Source organism: Oryctolagus cuniculus, chromosome 4, assembly GCF_051225735.1.
Source record: "Oryctolagus cuniculus isolate XC-2025 breed Fujian yellow rabbit chromosome 4, ASM5122573v1, whole genome shotgun sequence".
NCBI lineage: Eukaryota > Metazoa > Chordata > Mammalia > Lagomorpha > Leporidae > Oryctolagus > Oryctolagus cuniculus.
In genome coordinates, this window is record NC_142870.1 from 137,257,843 (window position 1) to 137,280,766 (window position 22,924).

At 39.2% G+C, this 22,924-nt stretch overlaps 1 long non-coding RNA gene across 1 annotated transcript in view; it reads right to left on the reverse strand.

The window, feature by feature from the left end:
- The window catches only part of LOC103350410 (uncharacterized), a 31,632-nt gene extending 9,895 nt beyond the window's left edge, over positions 1-21,737 (reverse strand). Inside the window, exon 1 of the long non-coding RNA XR_011388305.2 lies at positions 21,523-21,737. This is a non-coding gene — a long non-coding RNA (uncharacterized LOC103350410). The remainder of the gene's footprint in view (positions 1-21,522) is intronic.
- Positions 21,738-22,924: the final 1,187 nt, after the last annotated feature.

Here is a 22,924-nt window from a genome sequence, read left to right on the forward strand (position 1 = left end):
GCTCTGCTCCAATTGTTGTGGCCACTGGGGAGTGAACCAGCAGATGGAAGACCTCTCTCTCTCTGCCCCTGCCTCTGTGTAACTCAGCCTTTCAAATAAAATAAATAAATCTTAAAAAAACTAGCTGAAGAAGTAAAAAATAATTTTTTACTAAAAGGAAACCTCATGCTTTTAAAACACTGGATACTCCCTTCTTCAGTTTGTAACTTTATTAGAGCATCTAACAGATTATGATTAGCTCTTACTTGTTTATGTATTTGATCCTCAGCTCCAATACATATATATATCCTTTTGTACCCAAGATTTCCATGTGTATTCTATGGAATTCTACGATATGTTATGTGGCTCTCTCCCTCATCTTTGGAGATCTTGAGGACAGGGATCTTGTTCTACTCTTACTCTCTGAATACAGTACCCAGTACACTGTAGGCATCTCACACTTGTTGAATTAATTGAAATTTTAAAAGCAGGGAGTATGTCTTACCTCATACCTCTGGCCTGACACAAATATGGGTGTTCTCTGAGTGAGCTAACAGCTGCTGAAAAAATATACAAGACAGTCATTTAGAGATGGACGCGACACTTTCATTGTCAAACGAATTTCACTTCATGTTGCTCATCCAGAAACACCTTGAACACCATCATCACCATGAGGCACAAGTGCTGAAAAGCACTGGAAATCCATGATATTTAGACTCACAGAAGAAATTGAATGTGATTAATCTGTGTGAAACTGTAATCATAATTCTGCACTTCCCAGTAAAGTATGTTTAAAGAACAAAAAGAATACAAATAACCTAATATTTGTCTAATTTTGTAACTCACAATGCAATAGATTGCTCCAAATCATGCAATTCCTTGGAAAAGCAAATCCCAGTGGCTTGGATGATTGTGACAGAGGCTGCAAGATGCCTTCACAAACTGGAGTTGCCTTCTTCCTCAGTGATATTGTACATGGCAACATCACATAAAGATTACACTTTCTGACTAGACATTCAGCTAACTGCATTCAGGTAACTTTTTCTAGAAAGTGGTATTTGTGCTATGTAGTGCATATCTTCTTGGAAATGCCAGTAGAGGTCAGGGATCTAGCCTTCAGCTCTATTTCCTCCTGTCTGCAGTGGCTTTTTCATGGAAAGAGCTAGAACAGCCAAGAGAACCATGCAGGAGTTGGGCATCAAGATCACAGATGGCAAAGCAGCAAGACAAGAAGGAGCCCAGTTCTCCAACATCATGGACCACAATATCCCTATCAGCCCTGAGCCCCACCTTTGGAGTTTTATGTAAGAAAGCAATGATGTCTACTGTGCCTAAGCAACTTGAATTTTGAATTTCTTGTCAAGAGTAGCCAAACTGAATCCTACCTACAGCAATTACAATTCAGTGTCTACCTCGTTCCATTCCAGTAACATAAATTTGCTATGTGTTGACCTGCAAATCTCTTGGTTAACCTTTCACATTTTTACTGGTCCCTTTTTTTTGTAAGCCTTTGAATGTTACAGCCACTAACATCAACAACAGCACTTTGCCAAGAGCCAAAAGATCTCTCAGGGGAGTCTGCAGCAACACTGACAGGAAATCAGCCTTTAGCATCTGAACCACGTGAGCCAGATTAATTGATTTTTCCTTCCTCCTTCTGAAACGATTTTAAATAGCCCTGTCACACTGTTATCAACTTGCCACCTTATCTGACATGTGTCCTTTCTTCAAGGCCCCCATTCAAGCTCTGCTCCTCTTTCTTCTCTACCAAGCCCCGGGTGACCCCAGCCATTCTTCTTATTCTCTTTATCTCTCATTTGGCACCAGGCACTTTTATAGAGAGAAATGGGACTGCCTCATTCCCTCATCTACTTTCAACCATTTTAGAATCAATTGGATTAGCTTTTCTTGATAGTCTTCAGACTAGGTTAGAAAGAATAAAGATGGAGAACACAGGGCATTTCAAGTTACACATTTTGACTATTTACAAAACAGAACACCATGAAAGCCGTTTGCCCACTTTGATGACACTGTTGAAGTGGATTTCATTAGCAGGATACTGTGGCCTCTCTAACTGTGCTGGAGCATTTTTAAGACTTTGTTCCATGTGATATTCATCAAATTCACTGCCTTGCAGAAAGAGTATTCCATATTTAGAATCTAGAATCTAGCATGTCTATTCCCGGGACATGTCCCAAAGTATTTATTCGTGGTGTACTACAAGATAAGTACATAACCCTGAGGAATTAGATTTAGAAGAGGCTAGAACCTTTTGAATCATGGTTTACAAGAATGAAATTGAACACTATTTCCATTCATTTTTCTTACCCTCAAAACTGTTCTCTTGAAACAAAGAATTGGAGATGCATGTGATTTCTCCAGGGTCACCCTAGGAGATAACAGTATAGGTCTGTGCCCTGGTTCCTGGCCAGAGCAGTCCCAGCAACAAGTCACAGAGTGCTCACAGTTGCAGAGCCCTCGTCAACACCACTGACGTCTTGTCATCTCCTACCATTGATGGTCATAGCCTCCTCTGGGGACAAATGCCACTTTCTGGTTCAATATCCATCAGACAAGAAAGCAGGCAAGGTGCAACTCCACCTCTCATATCTGACCCCACATGACACATTGAGGCTACAGCCATCCCAGAGGCTGCCGGGAGAAGCTGAGTATGGCTAAGGAGAAACGGTGCATAGTAAGAAGCCATCAGCCCCATTGCTTCTGTTTTGCCTGTTCCTGATTTTCCCACGACAGTAGAACCAGTCAACTTAAGAAGCTCAGTATGAATAAAAAAGAAACCATCTTGTATTTGCTTTCCTTTTTCCTTGCTTCATGTTCCCTTTTACTTTCACTCCCATAAATTATAAGTCAGCAACTCCATTTTCCCAGGTGTCCTCTGATTTCTAAGAAACTTAGACCCGGGGCTGGTTTTGTGGTGCAGGGGCTCAGGATGCTGCTTGTGATACCAGCATCCCACATTGGAGTGCCAGTTCAAGTTCCACCTTCTCTGCTTCAAATCCAGCTCCCTACTAAGGCACCTTGGAAAGCAGCTGGAAATTGCTTAAGTACCTGAGTCCTTGCCACACACATTGGAGACTCAGCTTGGAGTTCTGGGCTCCTGGATTTGGCTTAGCCTAGCCACAGCTGTTATAGCCAATTGAGAAGTGAACCAGCTGATGGAAGATCTCTTTTGCTCCCTGTCTCTCCCTCTCTCTCTGTGTGTGTAACTCTGATTTTCAAACAAATAAATAAATCTTTTTTAAAAAAAGAAACATACAACAATCAGGTTATGCTCCAATTATGATACCCAACTGCAGGATATCACATTTGCAATCCAACCAACATCAGGGAGAGAGAGAGAGAGAGAGAGAGAGAGAGAAAGAGAGAGAGATTGATTGATTGATTGAAAGATTGAGAATGGTATATCCTATCCAGAAAGTAAAAGCAACAATTCTACCTAAAGACACTGGTTAATCTTAGGCAATGAACCAACCTAGCTACAAAGAAGACTTGGATGTTCTGAATGATGTGTCAAACTAAAAACAGGAGAACTATAATAGAAGAGGGAGGAGACAATAATTTTGAGGGTGTAAAATCCGTGATCTTTCATACATTACCCATAGCTTCTATGTGACTATCTCATTCATTTTCTTGTATCTGCAAACCTCCAACACATTTCAAAACCATTGTTTCCAGCAAATTACCCTGGGCCTTTTCCAATGAAAAATTGAAGCAATCAAGGAAAAATTCTACATGCTTCTACTGCTACAGCTACCTGCCTGCCTGCAAAACAGTGTGTTTATTCTTTACCTGTGCCCTTGCCCTCAGTCAAAGCCAAATCCATCATTTGCAAGTTAAATCTCATTCCTTCTCACTTATGGAAGCCATCAATCCACCTTTTCCCTACCTTTCCCATGATGCATTCTCCCGTGTTGTAATCTTTCCTGTCCCCAAACCAACCTTCTTTTACCCTCCTCTTATTCTTACTAGCCTTCCAATATTCTTTGAAGCAAATCTCCTTTAAAAATTTATATTTTCTGTTAAAGTTTTCTCAATAATGCTTGAATTCATTCCAGTAATCAATGTGTTCCTATACCACGTGACCAATTTCTCTTGCTAAAATCACAATAAAGTTCATGTTGTTGCAGACAGTGATCAGTTCTCATTTCTTGCCTTAACTGACTTATTTGTAGCGTAAGTCACATTTAACCACTCTTTCTCCTTTGATGCAGTGCCTCACTAGTATTTCAATACAGCGTATTCTAATAACAGCCTTTCCTTCTACCTTTCTGGTTACTCCATCTCACCCTTCTTGCAGAATTATTCTCTCATCCTAAGTGTTAGAGTGCTAGAAGGCTCAATCCCTCATTCTTCCTCTATTCTACCTACATGCACTTGCATGGTGAGCCCCACATTCATGATTGTAAATGCCACCTATACTCTGTGGCTCTCACATCTGTGGCCACTTTCCCTGTCCCTAAAACCCACACTTCACAACAACTAACTCAATATCCCTGCTCGATTCCTAATAAATATCCTTTAGATAACATGCCCAGAACTGAGCCCCCAACCAAAATCTGCTCATTCAACAGTATTCTCCATCAGAGTTAAATGACAATTCTACCTTTCAGGACTTTTAATCATAAAGCATCAGCGTCATTCTTGAATCCTCTGTTTCTTTCACATCTCACATAAATTTAATCAGCAAATATTTTCTTCTCTACCTTCAAAATTGCTCTAGAATTGTTCTTTCCACTACCCTCACTGCCATCTTTTACTTGGGTAAGTATTTTCAACACAGAGCATAATAAATAAATAAATATTTTTAAAAAGAATGTGGTAAAACCAAGTTATATCAGTTCACCCCCTCTACTACAAACTCTCCTGTGAATTTCCATCTCATTTGGAATAAAAGGAACACATGTTTTTAGGATCTACAGCTCCCTATTTGGTCTGGCTCTCTGTCCATTCTTTTTCTCTCCTCTTCTTGAAATGCTCTTCTCTAATGGGATTGCATACCCTATTGGGAATTCTGGTACATTCCAACACTTATTATTGCACTTCCCAGCGTTCTCAGTGTTCTTTTTTATGATGCTAGATAGCACAATTGTAAACCGTTCCTCTTGTCTTCTTTATGTTCATTTTACTAAAAGATAAACGAAATAAATCCAAGGTTTTTCTTGTCTTTGTTCTATGCTTTTCTCACCAACGTCTTCCAGTCCTTAAAGACACACTTAGAACATGGACTAAGCATCTAGTAAATCTGTCTGGAAAGATGACAGGTTGCCTTGTAGTTTCACAACAGCTCGGCACATGCCACGTTAGTGTTGCTCAAAAGAGGCTCACACCTGCTCTTGGCTCTGTGTCAAGTACATTTGGACATAAGTCTCCCTGGAAACTTCCTAAAAATTACCACCCAGCAGTACATATTACCAAATGGCTTCATGTGGAATTTTTTTTTTTTTACAAGAACAACAATAGCTGTACAGAATGTGAGAATGACTTCAGTTACAACAAGTGACAAAAGTGAGGTAGCTGTGAGGAAAAAAAATCCTGGAAGGAGACTTAAATTAATAGAATATGATTTGCACCCTCACACTAATTAAAAATAAAAATGTATTACATATTCATATATAATCTAGTAACACTTCAATCAGAATTTCAGTAAGATCTTTTGGGGCTTAATAATATTATTTCAAATTTCTTGTGGAAAAAGGAATCTGCTAGGATTCCCAAAGAAACTTACAAAAATAATAAAGAGGAGTTATGGTCCAACAAATACAAACAAAAAATTGGAAATGGCATAAAAGCAGCAATAGTAAATAATAACAATCCATAAATAGAACCAACTATACAAAGAAATACTTGATGGGAGCAGGTGTTTGGCCTAGCAGATAAGACACTCAGCACTGCCCATTAGAATGCATGGGTTCAATTACCTTCTCCAGTCCTGAATCCATCTTCCTGCTAATGCAGACCCTGGGAAGCATCAGTGGTGGTTCAAGTAATTGGATTCTTGCCACTCACATGGGATACCTGTAAGGAGTCCACAACTCCAGGTTTTGGCTCCAACACAGCCCAAGCCCCAACCTAGACCAGCCCAGGCTATTACAAAAATTTTGAGTGAACCAGTGGATGGTAGTGTCTGTCTGTCTGTCTCTCTCTCTTTCTCTCTCTCTCTCTTTCTTTCTCAATAACTTTTAAACTAAAACACATGAGAAAGGTGGTAGTATATACATTTTGGCAAATAATAGTGTCTAAAATAAGTGGAATTTGGACTCCTGGCAGTTATTTTAAAAGAAAATATATAATTTCATTTCCTACCACATATTATATGTTAAAAAACTTTCCAAATGGACCAAAATAACCTAAATTTTAGAAACTACAGTATAAAAACATCAGGAGAACTGCTATTCAACACTGTTGTGGGAAAAGCTGCCTTAAACAAGAAGGGGGAAATTGGAAACTATGAAAGTGAACAAGTAGCATACAGAAATAGGTCAAGATTCTACCTGACAAAGTTAAAAGAAATAGTTAGAAACTTACAGATATAATCTTATGGCAGTATTTGAGAAGAGGATAGAAATAATAACTCAGGAATGCATGTTAAAAATGAAAAGATAACCACTCAATCATAGAAATAAGACACTTTTGTACACCAGTCTATCAGAATGCTTGGAACATAACCAGACTTCACACCCTGAGGTAGTTTGTCCCATGATTTTATGATCTTAAAGAAGTAAAATCTCTCATATCTATCCACAGATTTATTTTATACCCGGAATGCTTAATTCAGTGAAATAGCACACTTCAATTCCTTCCATAGATAATCTTTATCCCTCCATCTTCCATGTGCAGCGTGTTTCACTGGCGCTGCCACCCCAGTCATCTTCCACTTGTGCTGTTTGAGGTCAGAGGGAGGACTCAGGAATTTTCTTACTTGAACAACACTGTGTGCAAAGCTGAATGTCACACAGTCTTTCTGTGTCTTCCCCAGGGACTCCCATCCTCGGGAACTCCCAGCCTCAATGCCTTGATGTGGAAGCCCCTAGGAACCTAGTGATTTGTTTGCAGCCACTTTTTGAAAGACTGAATGCTTTCGATCATGCCTGTGTGATAGCACGAAGACAGCACTCAGCGTCTCTCTCACACCTGACCTCTATCTGGCTCACAGGTAACCCACATCTCTTAATGTGCTGGCCCACATCATTGCCACAAGAATTTGACTTCTTCTGCCACTTGGTCAGTAGCTTCCAAATCCCTGTTATCCACTACTTTTCCCAAAGAGAAAGAAAGGAGTTTCCCTCATCTCTCCTTAAAGCAGGAGAAAGTAATCAAGCTATAATGCTCCTGGTGAAGCCCCTTTCACCAGCATAAGGTAAGAGCTAAATTAATAGTTACTAACAATTTTAATCTTTGATTCCCCTGGTTACATTGACCAAAATTATGTTTTGGTTAAGGAAGTATGTGGTTGAGCAGGTCAGGGATGGAAAACATGAAAGAGAAAGATAATTAGAGATATCATTTCAATATATTTGACATTGACTCCAAATTACTATTCAGTAAAACACAAAGTTGCCAAGGTTGTCAGGAGCCTGCCTGCCTTCTGAGAGAATCCTATTCCAACAGTGGGCTCTTCTCTGTATCTGTTAACTTCCCAATCCTGTCCCTTCTGTCATCTGTGCAGCTGTACTTCCCCTCTTCTTGTTTCTCTTCGTGTGTTCTTATCCATATGGAAAAGCCTGGCTCTTTCAGATTGTATAAAACCCTCCATTAGAGAACATAAAACCCTGTTTCTCTGGGCAAGGGAGTAAGGCATCATGGCATCATACCAAGCATATTATATTCAAGAACATTCCTCTGCATCCAGCACTTTATTCTCTCTTCTCCAAGATGAGCTTTCTGATTTCTGGTGACAGACTGACCCTTCCAGTACCTTTTTCTGCCATCTTTGCTTGGTTTTGCTCATTCCAAGGTGCAATAGCCCACTAGCTATAAATATATATGATTTCTTCTGCTATAGATGAGATTTATTGATTTCTACCTTGATGTTATGAGATTACTAGAGTGCATAAACAGAATAGATTGTTCATGCTTCTCCAACATATACAAACTTGCCTGCTTCCTAATTAAATACATAAACCAGCAGATACTTTGTGAACACAACACACACACACACATACACACACACACACACATACATAGCCATGTGCTCTTTGGATCATCTAACACCCATTTGAGACAGTTTTTTGACAGTGTTATAGGTACTTAAGACAGTCTAACCACATTAGCGGTTTGGTGATTTAAGAGACAGGTATAACATTAGTGATTGATACTATGAGGTAATTAAACATAATAACCATGTATAAACCTACATCAGTATTTAAAAGCAGTGAAAACATGAAGTCAAAGCCTGTCAATTACTTACCATGACTATCTGACACTACCTAGCACAACTTTATACACTGTAGTGACCTTATTATAATCAATAAAGAACACAAAAATATCAAAGTACCAATTTTCTTAGAACTCTTCTAAAATCAAGTTAAATGTAAGAAACACAAAACATTACCTTCAAATGCATCCTAACCTCAAAGAATATAAACATCAAACACTTCCTTGAATTATTTTCCTCACCTGAATACCTTCAGTTTACTTCTTTCCATTAATGTGATTGCAAATAATTTTCAGTTTCTTAAAAATCTTTGAAAAATATAATTCTTTAAACTCATGGCCATGAAAATACATGAAGCCAACTAAATAAATATCTCTGAATGCATTAAACTGCTATTGCAGGCCAAAGACTATATTTGTAAATAATGATAAATATGTGAATAAGTGTGGGTATCATTTACTTTTCCAATTGCAATCTCCAGTTAATAGACTTGCAGGAGAGTTCATCACACTGTAGGGGCTTCCGATAATTACCTGGCTGTCTTCATCTCTGCCGCACTGATGGTGAAAAATTAAGGAATTCATTTCTAGGACCTTCCTGTGGAAAGCTCTGATTCAAGGAAGTGGGATGCAATTGCGTGCTGGAGGTAATAGCCACGAAGCCAGATGTAATAAGGGACAGAGACCAAATTAGTATTCAGCTGACCGGTTCTCATCTCTTGCTCCCCAATATATTTCAGAAATGTCTCATTCAAGGTCAACAGGGGATTCGTGTGCAGAAAAATAAATGGGAAAACCAAAGGGTAATTGTACAGGCTCTAAGTCCCCTGGGCTTTAAAACAAGATCATCCTTGCAGAACTCACCTTTGCCATTCACTGACTCTGTTAAAGGGTTGTAAACACACTCACCAGTTAATTTTAAAATCTCATTACTGAGAGCACTTGGCACTTTAGGAATGCCAATTACAGTGTCTACTAAAATGAGAATAAAATGGTATATATGCCAAACCAGAAATCTTCTTTAAGTTACTTCTTACTCATTTCTGACACTTCAGAACCCCCACAATTGCTATCTTTCAAAGCAATGTGGTCCCTCTGAGGCTGAGTTAGTCAGCAATTTAAGGATCTTAGCCAACTTTTATTACTGGAACATAAGCCCTTGACATCACCAGTATGATACAGCAGCCCCACTGAGTAACCTAAATTAAAAAGTACTTGTCATAACTTGACCTCAAATTAGTAGAATTGTCCTAATTAAATCCAATAGTAGCTCCAATCTCCAAACTTCTGAAAGCCAAGTACATTTGCCTCTAATGTTACCATCCTACAACGGGCAAAAGCCCCACATGAGACCTCACGATTACTTCAATGAGAATATGAATTTCTTTATTTATTAAGTGAATGTGAGAATGAGAAAATCATACCCTCCAATGTTTACTTTATGTCCTATAATTGCAAGTAAATATTCTTGTTACTCTCCTTTCAGTTCAGGTTGACAGCAGTTTTTTCGGTCTCTAGATGATGTGTAAACATTTCACTGTAACAGTGTTCTTTAATCAACATAAATCAAAAAGAGAATTTGGCCAGGAACTTTCAAGCTTTCATCAAAAGTATGACTGTCGAGTTTGAAAGGAACCTCTAATAATTCAACTTTCTGTTCTCAGTTCCAAGCTCTTCTCCTCAAGTTTATGAGGATGTTCATGTCAGTTTGAGCTCTCTCTCTCTAATAGGATGCCTGGGAGGGGGCTTGTGATGCACCCAGGACCAGTGATGGAATGTAGCCATGACTACTTATATTGAAAACCTTGGAAAAATCAAGAACAGAAGACAAAAATACGTAACAACATTTTTAAAACATGAACTGATAAGTAGATGGAAAAGTTAGAAAGTTTGCCATGTTGAAATACATACATAGGGGCCGGTGCTGTGGCGCAGCGGGTTAAAGCCCTGGCCTGAAGTGCTGGCATCCCATATGGGTGCCAGTTCTAATCCCGGTGGCTCCTCTTCCAATCCAGCTCTCTGCTATGGCCGGGATAGCAGTAGAAGATGGCCCAAATCCTTGGGCCCCTTCACCAGCATGGGAGACCCAGAGGAAGCTCCTGGCTCCTGGCTTAGGATCGGTGCACCTCCGGCCATTGCAACATTCTGGGGAGTGAACCAGTGGATGGAAGACTTCTCTCCCTGTCTCTAGCTCCCTCTGTAACTCTGTCTTTCAAATAAATAAAATAAATCTTTAAAAACAAAAAGAAATGCATACATAGTTAATATTGCTAATCATTTTCATTATTTCTTTTAATTTTATGAGGGTTAAAATATTAAAACTGTCATTTAGTGAATTTAGTCAGTCCCCAAAAAAGATACACATCATATATTTTCTCTAATTTGTGGTAACTGATTTACAGAGTGAAAATGACATTTTGAGATTTGATTATTGTCTTTAGTTTTTACCTATGCTCCTAAGGAACAGTGGCTTTTCTACTTACTACTTGTTGAAATCTTTATTTAGTAGAGGATTAAGCTTGTGATTATAAAATAAATCAAAAATATGTCATTGCAAAAATTAAAACAAAAAAATAGTGAGGAGAGAGGGTGGGAATGCAGGAGAGAGACAAGTTATGGTAGGCGGTATCATTGTTAAACCATATATGAAATACATGACATTGTTTTCTTTGTAAAAATTTTATTTTTTTTAAAGTATACATGTGACTTCTGACAGTGCTGCCTTCTCCAAGGTAGTAACCAGACAGGGAGTGCCCAGGCTCCCGACAAGTCTTTTCTTATTCAGTAACGAGCAATCGCCCAAGTCTGGTTGGCAAAGTTGTTCAGCGGATCCTGAATAAGTTGGAGGCTTCCATCCCAGGCATTTGCTTGAGGTTATAACCTTCACTGGTGACAATCTAAATAAGATTTTAGTTTATAATTTCCTTATCCTCGTGGGAGGTATTCAGGCTCATTGCTAGGTGAAAACTGCATGTCAGAGGTCATTTCAAAGGAGAACTGGGGAAAGTATGGTTGAGAAGGAGCTGGAAAATTTTGCAGGCTGGACCCCATTCAAAATCAAAAGATATTCTTCACGTCAACGTTCTGAAAGGGATTCTTGACTAAAACCCTTTACGATTTTCCCCCCAAATATAAATTCCTCTCACAACTTATGCTGAATAACCTGACGTGTGCTAAATTGCTTTTATAGATTTGCCAATATTCTATTCACATTCAGGCAAGTAGACATAATTTCTGTGTTATTCTTACTGTGTCCAACTCCAAATGAAGACATTGTTGAGAAAACCTGTAATTTCTTTCCCACAAAAGATATTCTTTACTTGAATTAAACTCAAGTTGACTTTTAATGAATAGATTAAATTTCTCTCTCCATACACAATTGGGGAAGAAATTCCAATTTTAGTGTATGTGCTGCCGAAGCGAGCACATAGGATGAAATTCAATATAGGGCTTTTTGCTTAGTTGTCCTTTCCTCCCTCTCCCTTCCTCCTTTCCTTTTTTTCTTTTTTCATAATTGTTTTTTGTTCATCAGTGTCTCCTAAATGCTCTTCTGGGTGATTGTAGGTACTGTTGATTCAAACATGAGCAAAACATAGGAAAATTACAACTCAAAAGGAGTTCAAATCCTTGTGGGCAGGAAAAGGAGATCAATAGGAAGCACTGTGGGAATCGAAATTTAAAATCAAGTGCCAAGGAAGGTCTTACAAGATGGTACTACTTGGGGAAGACCCTGAAGAATGAAAGTTAAGTCGGATGCATTTGAGAGGAGAGTATAAGGATGAGTGACAGCAAGTGGAAACGCCCCACAGCTTGAGCATGACAAAATTTATTAACGCAGAATGAAGAGTCCAGTTGTCTGGAGCAGAATAAACAAGGCAGAGATGTAATAGAACAAGTCAGAGAAATAAGTAAAGAAGGCATGATCATGTTGACTTCATAAGTCATTGTAGAGATTTCAAGCTTCTCTTGATAGTGAGATGGGGACTACTGAAGGATTGGGAGCAGAAAAATGACACGACCTGATTCATAATTTAACAGAATTGATCTGATTGCTTATTGAGCATGGAATGGGGTGAGGGGGGCAGGAACAGAAGTAAGGAGAGGGATTTCGTGTGGGAGACTATTGTAATAGTCCAAGGAGAAACCAGTTCTGAAAACAGAGTTGGCAAGGACAGTTGTCAAAGTGTTTGGACTTTGCATGTGTTACTATCTTAAGATAGTATTAAAAGAATCTGATGTTAGGTTGAGTATTGATGTATGGCAAAAAAAAAAAAAAAAAAGACTGAGATTAGGGGAGGGCGGAAAATTAATGAAAGAATGGAATTGTTGGGGCCAGCACTGTGGCGCTGCAGGTAAAGCCGCTGCTTAAGTGCTGGCATCCCATAAGGGTGCAAGTTTGAGTTCCAGCTGCTCCACTTCCAATCTGGCTCCCCGCTGTGGCCTGGGAAAGCAGTGGAAGATGGCCCAAGTCCTTGGGCCTCTGCAGCCATGTGGGAGACCTGGAAGAAGCTGTTGGCTTCTGGCTTCGAATCAGTGCAGCTCCAGCTGCTGCAGCCCTCTGGGGAGTGAATCGGTGGATGGAAGACCTCTCTCTCTCTCTTTGCCTCTGCCTCTCTGTAACTGTGCCTTTCAAATAAATAAATAAATAAATATTTTTAAAAAAGGAATGGAAATGTCACCTACTGCAATAAGGAAGAAGAAAAGCATTTATTATGGAGAAATATCAGAAGATAACTTCTGTTTTTTCAACTTTGTTGTACAGTACAAAATGAAGAAGTCAAATGGTCCCATTCCAGGAGAAGGGGACGTGACCCAGTGTGATTTGATCAACAGGAAATATATAGAGGAATTTTTTTAACACCAAAACCTCCAGTGGGAGGGAGGGAAATATTTGGAAATTTTAATTAAATAGATAATTGTTTAGATGTCAACAGACTTTTACAGAAAGGGTAAGATGCTCTTATTTCCCCCAATACAATAAGAAAGGTTGTCTGCATGCAATGCCAGATGTGGATTGACTCACATAAAATTTATAAAACATGTGTTTAGGCATAGTGTTCTACATACCACTAGTTTATAATAAAGAAAAAACTTGTACTATTTTTATTCATCTTTCCATATAACTGGACTAAGTCAGCTTTTTAGTAAGTTTTGTTAGTTTGATAGTAATCATCACTATGGGAATTTCTACCAAATCAAAATCTCAGGGTCTAGCCTCATCATAAACCACACGAACTTTAAGTGACAGGAAACAAGGAAACAAAGCTACTAACCCATATTTTAATATCCTCCTGTTACATACAATGCAACTCCCATCCAGTAATAACAAGATTAGAATATTACAGCACATAGATTCTGGATCTCTGTTATTGATCTTTTTGCTTCAGTGCAAAATCCACAAAAGTTCAGAGAACCTCTTGCTAAGAATGGAGGAATAAATTTATGTACTTTCCCTTGGATAACTGAAAGGAAGTAAAAACTAAAGATGGAGATAAATCTGTGGTGTAGATGCAAACAGGAGCTAGGCAACTAGTGACAAGTGATTTTGACAAATGCCTGAATGTGGAAAGTATATGGGTTCATATCAAGGCATCTACTAAAAAGGAGGAAGAGGCAACTCAATATAGCCAAGGAAGAATTCTGTAGATGAAATCCTGTTTAGAGAACCCTAGAACAACTGATTGTATGATTGGATACGGAAGCAAGAGCAATGTGTGGAATGGTACTCAGAAAAATACGAGAGAGCAATAAATAAATATCTACACTGAAAGCATTCTTAGGAATTTTCTCAACCAAAAGCAGTCAAAGAGCTTTCAAAGTTCACTTCCAAAGAGAAACACAAATAAAACACATTTACCCTTTTCTCAGCATCACTGGATAGACTAATTCAAAATCCGAAAGAAAATAATTTGAGTCTTAAATTCTATATTTACCTGAACTGTCAGTCATGTGAACAGATAAGTAATAAATGAAACGCTGGTAAGTTCTTAGAAAGTGTTGTGCCCTCCACACTCTTTCTCCACAGAACAGAAGAAAAACTCAGAGATAAGACAGAACTTAACACAGTGGTACAATTTAAGGAAAGGAAAGCCTAGAAAATTATCTAAGCTGAAAGAAATTGATCCAAATCAGTCCAGAAATCCAAATGACTTCCTGAAAGACATCTTCAAAAAAAAAAAAAAGTCAAACCCATTCAATAAGTAATTTAACTTAAAAACTGAAGACCTCATTGTCGAAATTCCGAAAGTCCACATCAGAGTGCCTGTGTTCAATCCCAAGCTCCATTTCCTGACTGCAGCTCCTGTGAATACGGCCCTTGGCAATAATGATGGCCCAAATGATTCGGATATTTGTCATCCACTTGGGAAACTTGTATTGAGTCCCCAGCTCAAAGATTCAGCCATGACCTGGCCCCAGCCATGGAGGGCATTTGGGAGTGAGCCAACACAGGAGGGCTCTCTGTGTATTTCCCTATCTGTCTATTTTCCAGATATTTATGCATCTATCTATCCATCTATAGATATCTATCTATATAGATATGTGGATACATGTATCTACTTCTCAAATAAATTTTTTAAACCTAAAGTTTTATGGGCAAAACTAAGAAGGCATATATAGCCATCACATTGAATTGATGGCACATGTTTCATGATCAATAAGCAAACTATTAAAATTAGTTTTAATTAAAATTGTTTTTATTTGAATTTTTCTTTAAGTAGTGTCTTCTCGGCGAACTGGGTTATAGTTCAAGATAAAACCCAGTGGGAGGAAAAAAGTGGTGGCTTTTCCTCCCCAAACCACCTTTCCTAGCAGCTACAATTACATTGCCAGAATTTAAGCAAGAACAGAGAGAAGAGATGAGAAAATACGGTAATTCTGAATAATAACAAACTGATAAAAGAGCTAGCTTCTGAATCTGTACCAGAAAAAAAGTAAAATTAATCATTTTTCCTTTAAGTACTCCCCAAGGAATTCCTGCTGAATTCCTTTCTCCTGTTGCTCCATTGAGATGGATGAATATATCCCCATTCCAGTGCTCACTTGCGCCCAAGCTTCTTGAAGTATTTCTTTTTTTTTTTAACTTTTATTTTATGAATATAAATTTCCAAAGTACGGCTTATGGATTACAATGGCTTCCCCCCCATATCGTCTCTCCCACCCACATCCCTCCCTTTTCCCGCTCCCTCTCCCCTTCCATTCACATGAGGATTCATTTTCGATTCTCTTTATATACAGAAGATCAGTTTAGCATACATTAAGTAAAGATTTCAACAGTTTGCTCCCACACAAACATAAAGTGAAAAATAATAGATTATTTTTTAAATGATGATGAAATCAGATCAGACCTATTGTCATGTTTAATCCCAGTGAGAGTCAAGTTGGGAATTGATAATTTCTTCTTTTTTTTTTTTTTTTTTTTTACAGAGGATCAGTTTAGTATACATTAAGTAAAGATTTCAACAGTTTGCACCCCCATAGAAACGCAAAGCTAAATATACTGTTTGAGTACTCATTATAGCATTAAGTCTCAATGTACAGCTCATTAAGGACAGAGATCCTACATGAGGAGTAAGTGCACAGTGACTCCTGTTGTTGACTTTACAAATTGACACTCCTGTTTATGGCATCAGTAATCTCCCTATGCACCAGTCATGAGTTTCCAAGGCTATGGAAGCCTTTTGAGTTCACCGACTCTTATCTTGTTTAGACAAGGTCATAGTCAAAGTGGAGGTTCTCTCCTCCCTTCAGAGAAAGGTACCTCCTTCTTTGATGACCTGTTCTTTCCACTGGGATCTCACTCACAGAGATCTTTTCGCCAGAGTGTCTTGGCTTTCCATGCCTGAAATACTCTCATGGCCTTTTCAGCCAGATCCGAATGCCTTTAGGGCTGATTCTGAGGCCAGAGTGCTGTTTAGGACATCCACCATTCTATGAGTCTGCTGAGTATCTCGCTTCCCATGTTGGATCACTCTCCCCTTTATTTATTCTATCAGTTAGTATTAGCAGGTACTAGACTTGTTTATGTGCTTCCTTTGACTCTTAGTCCTTTCATTATGATCAATTGTGAACTGAAATTGATCACTTGGACTGGTGAGATCGCATTGGTACATGCCACCTTGATGGGATTAAATTGGAGTCCCCTGGTATGTTTCTAACTCTACCATTTGGGGCAAGTCAGCTTGAGCATGTCCCAAATTGTACATCTGATATTTTCTGATTAGATAACATTACCAGGTAGCTCTGCTCCTGAGTCCATTTGAGAAATCCTTCTATCAGTTCTTTTCCTTCATTTTTCCATTTTTTCCCACATCTAGCCTATAGGAACCACATCTTTCATTCCGTGGAGATGCAGTTCATAATAGAGAGATCTGTTCTCAGCTTCCATTCCTAGCTTGTGCCTCAACCAGGGAGACACAAAACAGATTTCATTCACTCAAATAAATGATGGTAGGGTAAGTATATTAATCAACATCATAAAAAATATTGTCACATTTCTCTACAAAGATCTGGCCATTGATCATTAGTATAATTGTTTTCCAATACTCGATTTTATGCTAAATAAACTGTAGCATTACATTGTTGTGTGGGTTGCACATCAATTGTTGACATTGATTTGTGATATAGCTCATGTATCTGAAGAATAGTTTGAGGCCATGGGTCAAGTTGGAGCTCATTTTATCCTTATATAAAATCCATAAACTTGGCCGGCGCCGCGGCTCACTAGGCTAATCCTCCGCCTAGCGGCGCCGGCACACCGGGTTCTAGTCCCGGTCGGGGTGCCGGATTCTGTCCCGGTTGCCCCTCTTCCAGGCCAGCCCTCTGCTGTGGCCAGGGAGTGCAGTGGAGGATGGCCCAGGTGCTTGGGCCCTGCACCCCATGGGAGACCAGGAAAAGCACCTGGCTCCTGGCTCCTGCCATCGGATCAGCGCGGTGCGCCGGCCGCAGCGCGCCAGCCGCGGCGGCCATTGGAGGGTGAACCAACGGCAAAGGAAGACCTTTCTCTCTGTCTCTCTCTCTCACTGTCCACTCTGCCTGTCAAAAAACAAAACAAACAAAAAAAAAATCCATAAACTTGACAATTTGTGTTTTTTTAAAGATTAATTTATTTGAAAGGCAGAGTGACAGAGAAAGGATGAGAGACAGATTGAGACAGATCTTCCAGTTGCTAACTTATTTCCCAAATGGCTGTAAACTCCCTGGGGTTGGCCAGACTGAAGCCACGACCTAGGGAATCAATCTGGTTTCCTGACATGAGTGGCAAGAACCCAAGCACTTCAGCCATCACCCACTGCCTCTCAGCTGCATTTGCAGGAAGCTAGAGCAGAAGCACAGAACAGGCAGGACTCAAACCAGACAGCTGACAATGGGGTGAAGATGTCACAGGCAGTGGCTTAACTCACTGTGCCACAACACACACCCTAAACTTGACAGTTTTAGCCAAGCATTCCCATGAAGTGTTTAAAGGACATAAACAAATGGTTTATATATTAATCTACTTTTTCCAATAAATAACTTTATATCATTGTCCTTATCAATGACCTACAACATAAAGGATCACAGAATGCTAGTTCTTAATAGCCACTTGAGAGAATATTCATGTGAGATGAAATATCAACACATACAAAATCAGATAAAGACTAACATAACTAGAGAAACTTATCTCAACTTTAGCCTTGATTTCTTATTATAAATTTCCTGATTAATAAATATTTAAAACACACACACACATGTACATGCCAGTGTTTACTTGGGGACTTGCTCAGAAGGTAAACTACAATTTTACAACACTAATTAGATGGAGGGTATGAGACTTAACCAGTAATTAGTAACCAAAAAGGAAGGATAATTCAAAGTTCAGGAGTAAACAAATTGTGTCAGTGTCAGTTGCTTTGTTAGTATTTGTAATACCTAAGGTAGCTAACTTATAAGTTAAAAAAAAGCCTATTTAGCTTTGGAGGCTCAGAGTCCACATGACATGGTGCATCCTTTGGCTCTGGCAAGGGGCCACTGTGGATAGTGGAGTACAAGCACATGAAGAGTTACAGAGTGACAAGAAACAGAGAGAGGCTGGGCTGAAACTCAGGCTCTTACCAAACCCCTCCCTAATTCCTGAGGGCGCACCTCCAATCACCCACAGACCTCTATGCAGGTCCCACCTACTAAGGGTTCCATTACTTCCTATAGTGCCACCTAGAGACTAACCCCTTAACACATAGGCCTTTAGGGAACACCCAAATTAATATACAAACCACAGCATGGAGTGAGGTGGGGATGCAGAAAATGATTGTGAATTATGAAAAAAAATTATGGAAAAAAAAAACAGGAAAAATTAGAGGAGAGAAGGGTAGGGAGGGGCTGGTGCTGTGGCACAACAGTTAAACGCTCTGCCCTGAAATGCCAGCATTCCATATGGGCACCGGTTCTAGTCCTGGCAGCTCCACTTCTGATTCAGTTCTCTGCTATGGCCTGGGAAAGCAGTAGAAGATGGCCCAAGTTCTTGGGCCCCTGCACCAGCGTGGGAAACCTGGAGGAAGCTCCTGGCTCCTGGCTTAGGATCGGTGCAGCTCCGGCTGTTGCGGCCATCTGGGGAGTGAACCATTGGATAGAAGCCCTCTCTCTCTGTCTCTACCTCTTTCTGTAACTCCGTCTTTCAAATAAATAAAATAAATATTTTTTAAAAAAAAAAAAGAAGGGTAGGGAAATTTTACAAGCTGCATCTCCAGAAACTTAAATAAAGAAAAATCTGAAAAAAGGAGTTAAGAAGGTAGATACTTGTAGCTCACTTTTATGTCCAATTAAAACTATTCAACTAATTACTGCAATAATTGGGTTTTTCTAAATATTTATAATTTCCCCATATTTTTCCATTATTCTTATTCTCTTTTCTTCTGTAGTCAAACTCTTATAATGAACAACACATAAGTTCATACTGTGACATTCATATTGTGAAAGCTGTCAGACTTAAAATGGAGTCACTTGTGTAAAGTTCTTAACAAATGGAGCAGGAGAAAGCAGTGAAGAGAGGGCTCTCACCCATCCACAATCTGCCTGATAACAGAAACGGAAACCACCAAGGCCCACTAGCAGCACCAGGAGAGCTCCCTGCTTCTACAACAATATTTGCATGCACAGTCCAACGAACAGCCTGCTAAGACCTCAAGACCTGTTTTTCCTACTAATTGCAGCCACACTCCAGTCAGAGCTCAGAAGCTACCAGTGCCATGAGTTTTCTTTCAAAACACCTCAGGAGGCTTCCTCCTTCTCCAATAAAACCCAGAACTATTCCTTCTTTCCTTGACATACCAGAGGTCATCCTGGCCTGTGCACATGTGTTCTGCATTGCGATCCTACTCTACTATTCCTACAATAAAACTTGTTTTTATTTGCCCCTTGCATTTGGATTTAACTTGAACAATACATGTACTAGCCAAATAAGTCTGTGCTGAGCTGTCATTCCACAATGAACTGTAGAGAAAAGAAAGTTCACATTTGTTAAATAATTGGGGGAGAGGTGGATATAAACAGCATAGCAATCAGGATTGAGCTACAGAAACTTTGGATAGCCCCACTGACAAGCACCTGTGTGACTTGGACTAATTCTATCATCCGTATCTGTTCCTAAGTTTATTTCATTACAGACAGGAGGACTGATGTAGATGAAACAAGACTCCTGGAAATTTTCCTTTTCAGTAACTTTTTTTTTAACTTATTGTTACTGGAGTATTACATGCCATATTGGTTGATGTTAAAATTCATGTGAATTGGGGCCAGCATTGTGTGGTAACTGGGGCCACCTGATACACTCACATCCCATATGGGCACCTGTTCGTGTCCCAGCAATTCCAACTCCAATTCAGCTCCCTGCAAATGGCCTGGGAAAAAAGTAGCAGATTTCCCAAGTACTTGGGCTGCTGCCACCCACGTGAGAGACCCGGGTGAAGCTCCTGCCTCCTGGATTTGGCCTGGCCCAGCACTGTTTGTTGTGGCAAGCTGAGGAGTGAATGAGTAGATGGAAACATCACTAAAGAAAAAAGAAAAGAAAAATAACTTCCTGTAATTCATTGTATATATGTGGGTGGTTCTAAGCAAAATGTACCCTTCGCATCTTTAGATCTCTTTCTCCATCCTCACCTTTCCTGCTTATCTTCATCAGCCTTGACATTCAGTTTAACTTCTGCCTCATGGAAGTCATCTATTTGCTATCTCCTCCAAATTTTCTTTATTTTTTCAAAGCTTATTCCTTGTTGTTTACAATTCTTTAAATCGCTGCTTTTTTTTTCTTAAGGTGAAGAAAATACAGGAAAATCCAAATATCAGGAATGTGTTGTCCATTTCCCACCCCGCAACATGGAACCCATTTCATTGGGCAGTTTGAAGATTAAATACATGAGCATGAAAAGTACACAGCATAGCAGCACTCAATAGACATTGTTTTTTCCTATTCATGAAAGAGATACACATAAATCCAGTTCTAAAATGTGGGATTAGTATGACATCAATGGATTCACAGAAACCCAGTGAAAGACAGTGTCAGTTTGCTGAAAAATATTCTCCTGGCCCTATGAAGTTATCAATCTCAACTTTTCATATCATTGTCTTTCCCAAGACAAGTTTTCATTTGACTTATTCTCTTCTTATATAACTACTTGAAGAAAGAGAAACATCTAACCTGTTTCTGTGTTGATTGCTGGAGGTTTCTTCCTTATTAAACTAATCTTTTAAAAAATATTTATTTACTTATTTATTTGAAAGGCAGAATTATGGAGAGAAAGAGAAAGACAGAGAGAGATCTTCCATTTGCTGATTCACCCCTAAATGACTGCAACGGCCCAGGCCAGACTAGGCTGAAGCCAGAAGCCGGAAATTCTGTCTGGATCTCCTACAGGGGTGGCAAGAGCCCAAGCACTGCAGTCATTTTCTGTTGCCTTCCCAGGCACATTAGCAAGGAACTGGTTAGGAAATAGAGGGAGATCATCCTAGGCCAGTCCCTACCCTGATCTTTAATTTTTAAAAGTCATTAAAAACAAAGGAAGTGAAATCATGACCCTGTTCGGCCGGAGCAAGACTCCAGCTTAGCTCCAGTTTGGCTATTTGCCTCGCATTGGCACCCACTGTCAGTGCTGAGTCTGGTGGAGGCAGAGCTCTTACCTGATGAGTTAAGCTGAGAGCCGGTTACTCTTAAAAGCAAGCTCCCGCTGTGATTTCTTCCAGAAAGCCTGGGCTTTAACCACCACGCTAGAGATTGTCAGTCACCAAGGCTGTAAAAGAACTCTCAGCATTTTCCACTCCGTTGCCTGCGCAAGTGACAGTGTTCTGAGCTGCCCACAGTTTACCAATGCTGATAATTAGCATTTCAGCTACAGTTAATTAAGAAAAAATTGACCAGAAAATGAAAAACTGATTAGCATGACACAAGTGGACCAAGCTGCTCATCAGGAAAGGAAATGTGGTTGAATCTTTTGGCATGAAGTGATGAAAAATACCCAGACTCCAAAGCTGCACGACAAACAACACATGCAAATGAAGGTATGAGTCCACGATAATTTGCATTTTGTACACTTTCACACAAATGCCCCAAAGGCCTCCAAGAACATAAATTAAATTTCACAGGTCTTCTCCAAGGACACATTTATTGTTTATGTAGGCAGAGTGGAAAATAGAGACATAAATCGGGAGTGAGCCAAAAATTAGGGGGACAGGGAGCGTGAAGGATAGAATTCAGTAAGATGCTTGAAGCACTAAACCACATAAATATCTTATTCAGTGGTAAAAACAAAATAGAAAAAATATATATATTAAATTTATTTGTATGTTCTTTTTATGAGGTGCAAGCCTACATTTTAAAATTTGTCATGCTAACGATTTATAATTTACAAAGCAAAGTCAAGAAGAAAAATATTTCTTGTAATAGTGAGAAATGTTTTTTTTAATTTTTAAAATTTCTCCTACATTTCTTTTCAACAGATATCAGTTGAGCCATCAGTACAGAGAAGGATTGTGCTGTGATAATGCAGATTCTAAATAGCAACACATGCTCCTAATGACTTAGTCACCCGTTTGTACAGAACAGAACTCAAGCCTTAAAAGTCAAAATCAACTTCATATCATATGGCAATTAAATGAGAGATGATTAGTGTGATCATTGTTCAAAAGAGGGAGAGATGTATATGACTGAAGACATTTCAGAGACTTTTGGAAGTAAAGGGTGCTTGAACAGGCTCTTGTAGGACAGAGTTTTTTTAGAAAAGTCAAAGGTATGAGGAATAAGTAGAGGATTCCAGTAGAACTGAACAATGAATAGTCCTACGACAATAAGCAGACCCACAGAGAGTGTGTGAATGGGCTGAGGACCTCAGAGTCTGATTATTGGAAGCTTATGATGCCAGGAACTAAAAGTTTATATTAAAAAATTCACTTCCCTAAGATGTATAAAACAAAGCTTTGTTTTTACCATTCTTTTTTCTTTCTTTTTTTTAAGGATTTTTTTTATTTATTTGACAGAGTTAGACAGTGAGAGAGTGACAGAGAGAAAGGTCTTCCTTCTGTTGGT